A 9,370-nucleotide genomic window follows, 5' to 3' on the forward strand; every position below is an offset into this window, starting at 1 on the left:
CCAATCCACCATCTTGTTTGTTCTCTCACACAACTTTTTAAAGTGTTCAAGAGGAAATTATTTCAGCTGGAGAACTAAGGTGCACCTGACCCAAACCATGATATTTCAATAAGCTTATATGCACATGAAAGTTGGTAAATGGATATGGAAAACAGTAGAAGAATTGATGCATTTGATTATGATGTTGGGGAAGAATGTTAAAAGTACCACAGACTGCCAGAAGAACAAATAAATATGTTTTAAGAAGTACAACCAGAATGCTCCTTTGATGACAAGACGTCAAGACATTGTCTCTCATACTTTAGACATATTATTAGTAAGGACCAGCCTGGAGAAGGCCATCATGCTTGGTAAAGTAGAAGGTCGGTGAAAAAGAGAAAGACCCATAGTGGTGAGACAGATTGGCACAGTAGCAGGAGTAATGGGTTCAAGTATAGCAATGATTGTGAGATTGGCACAGGATCAGGCAATATTTTGCTGTGTTCGGCATAAGGTCTATATGAGTGGGTACCGACTCCCCGGCACCTAACAAGAACAACAAAACTCTTTTATGACATTTAAGAATATTACTCTCTTTCCCCTGGTTTTGTGAGTATTTCTGGTATTATGATTGGTTGGAAATATATTTTAAACATGTCATACTGAACACCAGACAGATGTGCTTGACAAGGATCATATGGATCCATAATCTTATCATCTGAAGCTTGCCCAAAAGACCATTTTAAAAAATATTTGATGCCCTTATTGTGGAATAAGTTTGACATGATAATCAGTCATCTGAAATATCATGACCAAAAATAAATTAACACATGCCACAGCTAATTTCTTGGATGTCACAATAAATGGTATCTGGAGATTATATAAAGGATGCTAAAAACATAGAATCTATCTACTTTAATTCAACATATCAAACAGTGCATTGTGAAATTGTTATGCAAATAGTGTATACTCATGTTTGTTTGAATATAAATGTATACTCGAATGCCTTATAAATTTCAAATCAAACATATAAATCTCAGTAAATTGCAGCTACTTGTACCTGACCAAACTTATATGGAACAGGATAGTAATCCAAAATAAATGTGATAAAAGGAACCAAAACATTAAAAATCAAATTGTTTGCCCTCTCTTCTCTTTTGTCTTTGAAGGAAAAACTTTTACTTGTCTAACTATAGTTCTTCATTATGTTATTCAGAAGTAGTAGTGGTGCTGGAGGCTATAGATTCAGATACAGAATTTTAAAAGCCAAATAGCTAGATGGATTTTGTCCCACAACACAATGAGTGTGTGGAGGTAAAAAACAAATAAGTGTTTGCAGAGGGAAAAATAAAGCAGAGGAAAGAAATAAGTAGGGAGTGACATAGAAATGCCTTTAAGAATTTAGTACAGAAGAGACACAGGGAAAGTGTATGATAGCTCTAAGGGTGGGGATTTAGGAAGAAAAAAAATATGTCAAGAAGGATTTTAAAACTTCCTTTGTGATGCCTGTTGGTATTTCTCTTATAGGTGCTGTGTGCCCTTGAGTTGATGTCTACTCTTAGCAACCCTATGGAGCAGAGAAGAACTGCACCATAGGCTGTTCTAGGCAGAAATCTTTACAGGAGCAGATCTCCAAGTCTTCTCCTACAGAGTCATTCGTGGACTTCAACCACATATATTTAGGGTAGCAGTTGAGCACTAAACCATTGCACTATCAAGATTCCAATTATTGTTTCTGTGTTGCTAAGTCCCATCAAGTCAGTTTGACTCATAGAGCATAGGGTTCCCCAGATGCAGCTAGTGGGCTTCAACTGCCAAGCTTGAAGTTAGCAGGCAAGTGCTTATCTTACAGTGCCATACCAAGATTTTTCTAATGTCCTTAAAAGACTTTAATAAAGTATACTATTTATTGCTTTTTCAGGACTTTTCTGATTTAAAAGAATAAGATTTAGGATAAAGTAGATTCTCTGGGTTCTGTGTAGGAAAAAATTACCTGGGAATCAACCTGGAGATCCAAATCCAAAATCACTGCCATTGCGTAAAATCCAACTCATATCAACCCATAGGATAGCATAGAACTGTACCACAGGGTTTCCATGGTAGAGTTGATTTTAATGATGTAGATGGAACAAAGATCTGAGGATCTTGACTTGCTGAGGGGGCAAAACTCAAAATGAGAAGAATCAACTGCAAACATACTTAACTATCAGAACATGGAATGTACAAAGTATGAATCTAGGAAAATTGGAAGTCATGAAAAACAAAATGGAATACATAAAGATCAATATCCTAGGCATTTTTGAGCTGAAATGGACTGGTATTGGCCATTTGTATCTGACTATTATATTGGAGTCCCAGTGTGGTGCTGTGGGTTAATGTTCTGGACTGCATGGTCAGTTCAAATGGCAAAGTCAGAGGTTCAAACTCACCAGCTGCCCCTTGGAAACCCTATTGAATCAATTCGACAGTACTTAAAGGCAACATCATATGGTTTACTTTGCCAGGAATGACAAATTGAAGAGGAATGGTGTCACATTCACCATCAGAAAGAATTATTTAAACATTTATCTTGAAGTACAATATTGTCTGTGATAAGATAATTTCCATACAAGGAAGACCAGTTAATATGACTATTATTCCAATTTATGCACCAATCACTAAAGCTGACGATGAAGAAATTTTTAAAAAATTATAGTGTCTTCAGTGTGAAATTGATCAAATATGCAATCAAGATGCATTGATCATTTGTAGTGATTGGAATGCAAAAATGAGAAAGAGGAAGGATTGGTAGTGTGAAAATATTACCTTGGTGATCAGAATGATACTTGAGTCCATGATGGAATTTTGCAAGGCCAACTTATTTATGGCAAATACCTTCTTTCAACAACACAAATAGTGACTATACACGTGAACTTCACCAGATGGAACGCACAGGAATCCATTCAACTGCATGAGGAAAGAGTTGATGGAGAAGCTCAATATCATCAGACAAAACAAGGCCGAGAGCTAATGTGGAACAGATTAGCAGTGGTGGTTAGCAGTTGAGTGCCTTAGCCATTGCACCACCAGGGTTGCTTCAGCCTAGTGAAGTGATTCCAAGAAATGACTAAAGGTGTCTCTTTCCTATATAAACAAATCATATTGAGCCCTAGTGGCACTGTAAGTTAGGCTCAGACTGCCAACTACCAGGTCAGTGGTTCCAACTGACCAGTTGTTCCATGGAAGAAAAAGGAGTGTGCCTGGTCCCATAAAAATGTACAGTCTTTGAAACCATACGAGTTGGTATTGATTCAGTCATAATGGGTTTGGTATTTTGGTATCCAAACTAATCATAATTGGTTCTTCTACAGTGTCAACATCGGGAATATGAATACTATTCTATCAACAGTATTGAGCCTTGACTGAAAAGGTTAAATATCAGTTTCATCTTCATCTCCCCCTGGCATTTGGTTCTTGATCTAGTCTAAAACTCCTCAGCTGGAACACTAACAGCTTGCCAAGTTAAAACAAAATTACTACAAAAGGAATAATTATCAAGAGTGCTACTGATGAAAGTCGTAACTTACTAAGAAAGTAACGGGGAAGAGATCTTTTGGAAATGGCCTTTCTCTCTGATAATTTGAATGTAATTCTACAGAATTTAGGAATGGAGGTGTGTGGGAGACTCAGAGATGCTCTGCCAGACTCCTTCACGGAAGTACTTGCTGCTTAGCTGTGAAAGAAGTCAACAAGCTGCTCAGTCTCAACTTCTTCAGTGTCTACCTCAGTGGCAGAAAGCCACCTCACTAGAGAGCACATTCTTCCCCAGGCAGCTCACATCTGGTGAATAAACAATCACAGCTGGAAAGGCCCCAGCATTTTTGGCCTAAGGGAAAGAAACCTCTGAAGGGCGACATCCAATCCAGTCACTCTTGCTGGGTTAGCGGAGGCATTGTCCTCCTATATCACAGTTCAATTTCTACTGCCCAGTCCTTTCTTTCATACCTAAAGTCCATCTCAGCCTCTTCCAGAAACCCCAACTTGAGAAAGGGAAGTAAACTAGATGATATTTTTCTCTTCCCAAATGTCATTTTGTAGTATAAAGTATGTAATGAGTATATATACAATTCTATTTACAATATATCTCTTTTGAGCCCTCAATTTCAATTTGAATTATACACAACTATAATTAATTTGGGACTTCTGATGTGGTGCTGTAGGATCAGCACTGTACTGCGAACCACAAGGTCAACAGTTCAAACCCACCAGCTGCTCCTCAGAAACCCATGCAGAGCCTCTATGAATTGGAACCAACTCAACAGCACTTAACAACAACAACATAATTAAATTTAGATTCAGATTTTTCATTTCATATTACTTAACATATAATTCCTTACAACCATTTTGTCCACATACTTGTCTTCTACAACTCCTTTGTAGTATTCCATAGTGGATTTCTTAACTGTTTCTAAATGTATGGCCTTACATTGTTTCCTATTTTTCCCAGTAGTATTATAAACATTTCTTGTACAAGTTGCTTTCTTCCTTTTTTGATTCATTCCTTTGATGATATTTTCCTAGAATTGGAGCAAAGTCCTATGAACAGCAGCATTAGTACCAGTTAGCAGGGAAAGGAGAGGCATAGTAGGGAAAAGAATAAGAATCCACATAACCCCTGGCTTTTTCTTTTTCATATTGTTGTTGTTGTTAAGTGCCATCAAGTTGGTTTCAACTCATAGCAATCCTGCATAGGGTTTCTGAGGAGTGGCTGGTGAGTTTGAACTGCCTGCCTTACAAGTCAAACCAACCTTGTGGTTCAGTGCTTATTCTGTAATGCCACACCAGGACTAAAGGGTATATAAAAAATAAATGTATATAAATCTGAAACAACTGGAACTTCCATCAAGTCCAAGCTAACTCATTTTCTCCACATAAGTCTTCTTAACTATTCTCACTTCATAAGAATCTACATATTGAATGTGCATATGATATATTTTTGTCTGTAACACCATTACTCATAATCTAGATCACAAAACACTTACTTGTCATGTTCATTAACCCTAAAAAGCCAAACGCACTGCCACTAAGTCAGTTATGACTCATAGGAACCCTAGAGGACAGAGTAGGGCTGTTCCCTAGAATTTCCGAGATTGTGAAACTTTACAGGAGGGGACCGCCTCATCTTCTCCTGTAGAGCCAGCTGCTTGTGGGTTTAAACTTCTGCCCTTGTGGTTAGCAGCCCAGGGAGTAACCCAGTATGCCGCCAGGGCTCCTAATGTGCACTATAAAAGGAAACAAAAAAGAAGTTTAGAGGACAAATTAATTTGGGACATGCTGCATCTTCTTCTTGAAGATTAATACATATAGTGGTAGTGTTAAAGACTTTGAGTATTATTGCAGCAACTTAAATTTATTTAATCTGCCGGTTTAGTAGGCAATATTTTAAGAATCACAGTTTGTGAAACAACAGTATTTGGTAGCATATATAACTTTTATAAAATAATGTATTATAATATATACATATGCACACACACATATATATACACACATATTATTTACAAGTTATAAAATACATTATCACAGAAGAGCCCATGCATGATTTTTCATTAGTATCCATAAGCCTCTACCACTCATCCAAGCAAATTTTAGATGTTTTACAAATGCTTGTGAAATTGCACTAAACACCTGTTAACTAGTTTATTCATAGTTAGACATTTATATAATAGAGTTTTAAAGAAAGATAATAGTTTCCAGGAGCTGCAAAAGGAAAAATGCATAGAACTTATGCTGAAACATTTTATTATACATATAAAGTTGCTCTGTGTGAACAAGAGCACTCATTAAATATACAGATCCATTATCTTTTCACAAGTTCACCCTTTCAGACAATTTAAGTCAGTTTGGAGTATAAATTAATATAAACAGTCAGGAAAGCAAAGCAGAGATAAATAAAAATGATTAACCCAAAATGATGAAGCAGTCATAAAAGCTATTACATAGGTAAGCTTTAATCATTGAAATTCACCATTTAAAGAAGCATCCAAATATAAAACAATCCTACTAAATGCTTGGAATAACACATTTCCAAAACAAGCATCTCCCACATTAAAAGCCAGTAACAATAGTTTTTACATCTTGTCATTTCAAGATTCTCTTAAAGGCTCCCGTAATTTATTCTATAACTAGCATAACCTGTGTATCCAGAAACAGGTGTTTATAGATCTATATCTGGTGTAAAAATGAAAATTAAAAAGAAGAGATGAGCATTCTGAAAACATTCTACTTGCTTTATTTTTACTTGATATTGCCACTACTAACTATCCTGTTGCAGATTTAGTTCCAGAGTACTCAGAATTATCTTCGCACCCTTGAAATACCTAAATTTTATTTCTCTCAACATTTTTAGCTATTCATAAAATTACTTGTCTAGAAAAGATTTTTAAAACCAAGCTTAGCCCCTTTAAATGGAGAAAACTGAGAAGTAGAAAGTTGAAAATACTTGCCTAAATTCAGACAATACTTATTAAATTTATAAGGAAACACATTATCTCTTGGCTTCCAATAAAAAAAAATTCTTCTCTCCATTATTCTGAGAAATTCTGGAAGTATAGCTAAAACCATATTGCATTATGGTTAAAGGCTATAAACTCTGAAGTTAGGATAACCAAGGTAATCCCAGGCACACTGTTTACCTTCCCTATTGTTATAGTTAGTTGCTATGGAATAGATTCCCACTCATGGCAACCTAGTCTATCTAAGATCAGTTTATTCATTAGTAAAAGAATAATTTTATTATTTGTGAGGTAGTTTTATTTTAAATGGCACAAATTAACATGGTAATGTCTCCAAATTGTTAACTATACTGATTGTTATTTATAAGTCAATTTTATTTTTGGTTTTATCACCACATTCTCCAATAACAGCTAGATAGATTTTCATCAGATTTGGAAAACAATCTTATATAAAATACAAGCTGGTTGGCATATTCAAAATCTGTTTGGATTTTTGCTTCTGAAACCAGAGTAGAAGTACCGTTCTCTTGTTTCCTTCACTAAATATAGATAACATCCCTGGACATTAATATAAAACAAACACCAGAACTCTGAAAAATGGCAAGAAAAGGCAAACAATCTAAAGAGCTCAGGACCCAAGGAACAACATTGTGAATTCCCCAGGTTTTCTTCTCACTTCATATAACCCTTACTGGGTATTAGAGAAGCTAGAAACACCAAAATGCTGAAGGAACAGAACAAACCAGTTCCCAGAAAAGTTTGTTGTCTATTGCTAAAAGACCAGGAAAGGAACATCTTAGAAAAAGCAAAAATTATTAGACACTAACTTCTCTACTAGACAAACACTACTGCAGCGCCTACCCCCACCGGTGCCAGCAAAGACCCAATGTCAAGCCTAGATTTTCACCCTTTCCAAACCATGAGGAGGTGAGGAACCTATGCCCTACACCATCTCCCTGCCTTTTACCCCAGGCCCTGCCACCCTCATCTCCCATGGTGTCAGATACTGCTGAGTAGGAAGCTGAGTTCATTTCATCCAGGTGGAAGGGCATGGCCTTGGACATCCTATCCCACCTGGGAATACAAAACCCCCTTCTATTAAGGTGTCAAGGAGCTCTGGTAGCATAGTGGTTACGAATCTGGCTGCGAACAGCAAGGTCAGTAGTTCGAAATCACCAGCTATTCCACGGGAGAAAGATGAGGTTTTCTGCTCCCATAAAGATTTACAGCCTCGGAAACCCTGTACAGGGTCGCTATGAGTCGGAACCAACTCCACGACACATAACAACAACAACAACAAGTCCCAGTGTAGCGATTCAAACACTTAACCACTTCTAGGAAACTCTATACAGGGTGGCTAGGAGTTGGAACCCACTCCATAGCATTTAACAGCAGCACAAGGTAACTATGAGCCCACCCACTCTCTTAGGTCTTTGGTAGAGCGCAAACGTAGAAAGTGTGCTTGGAAAAGCGCTGAGCTGCCTCTTGCCTTACCCCTAACTATCCCTAGGAAACCTTAAGGCACTCCATGCATCCACTCACCCCAGACAACACTGCAATGCCTCAAGCAAGCCGGGGAAAAGATGGTGCGCAGGGGGGTGGTGGAGGCCGGCACATTAGGCAGCAGACCTTCACTGTAGCCTCCAAGTCAGGGTGAGTTGGGCCTGGGGTTGGCAAGGCCAGGAGCTGGGCAGGAAGCTGCAGGTGAGGACAGGCTTGGCTCCACACTGCCCAGCCAGGCACCAGCAGGCACCGCACCGGCATTGCCCAAAATCGGGCACAGTGCAATGACCCCTGGCCCAGGCCCAGCCTTACTGAACTGCGTCCCAACCCTGTGCAGGGCAGTCCAAGCCAGGTGCTAGACCCCCGGCTACAGCTGGAAGGGAAATTCGGCATCAAGTGGAATGAGGTCACATGCAGTGATGCCAGAAGAGGACTAGAGGCCGAGGTTGGGACTGCCACCAGCAGTTAAAATAAAAATAACAACAGATACTGGCAAAGATGCGGAGAAATTGCTCTCTTATACTTTGCTGGAGGGAATATAAAATGGTACAGACACTGAAAACGAGTTTAGTACTGAGATATTGAAGAGTGTGCTGTGGGCTAATGCGTCAGACTACAAAGTCCTTTGAACTAGAAGGTCGGTGATTCCAGCCTACAAGCTTCTCCATGGAAAACCTATACAGGGTCGCTATGGATCAGAAACAACTCGACGGCACTTAACAACAAAACATAGGCAAAATATTGAATGTCACAGGAAGCATCAAAAGACGACGAAAGGAGTTAGTAGGTATTCTACCATTTCAAGAGGGTCGAGTATGGACAAGCATTAAAGGAAGAAGGCCAAGCTGCACTGAGCGCATTGACAAAAAATAAGTCTTCAGGAATTGACAGAAAAAAACTGAAATATTTCAAGAAACACAACAAAATATTTCAGCATTGAAGGGACTCACTCACATATGTTAAGAAATTTGAAGGACAGTTACTTGGCCAACTGATTGGAAGTGATTTATACTTGTGGCCATTCCAAAGAAAGGTGACTAAACAGAATGCAAAAATCACTGAACAATGTGATTAATATTGCATGCAAATAAAAATTTCATGAATATAATTTTTAAATGACTGGATTTAAAAACAGATCATTTAAAACAGCAACAGGGAGCTATTAGAAATTCAAGTCAGACTCAGAAGAAGACATGAAACTAAGGTTATCATTGTTGATATTAGATGGATCTTGGATGAAAGCAGAGGATATTAGAAAGAACTTTACTTATGCTTTATTGACTATGCAAAGCTATTTGACTGTGAATCATTAATTATGGAAAACATTGGGAAGAATAAGTAGTCCAGAACACTTATTTGTGCTTGTGAGGAACCTGTACATAAATCAAGAGGCAGTT

Source organism: Chrysochloris asiatica, unplaced genomic scaffold, assembly GCF_000296735.1.
Source record: "Chrysochloris asiatica unplaced genomic scaffold, ChrAsi1.0 scaffold00059, whole genome shotgun sequence".
NCBI lineage: Eukaryota > Metazoa > Chordata > Mammalia > Afrosoricida > Chrysochloridae > Chrysochloris > Chrysochloris asiatica.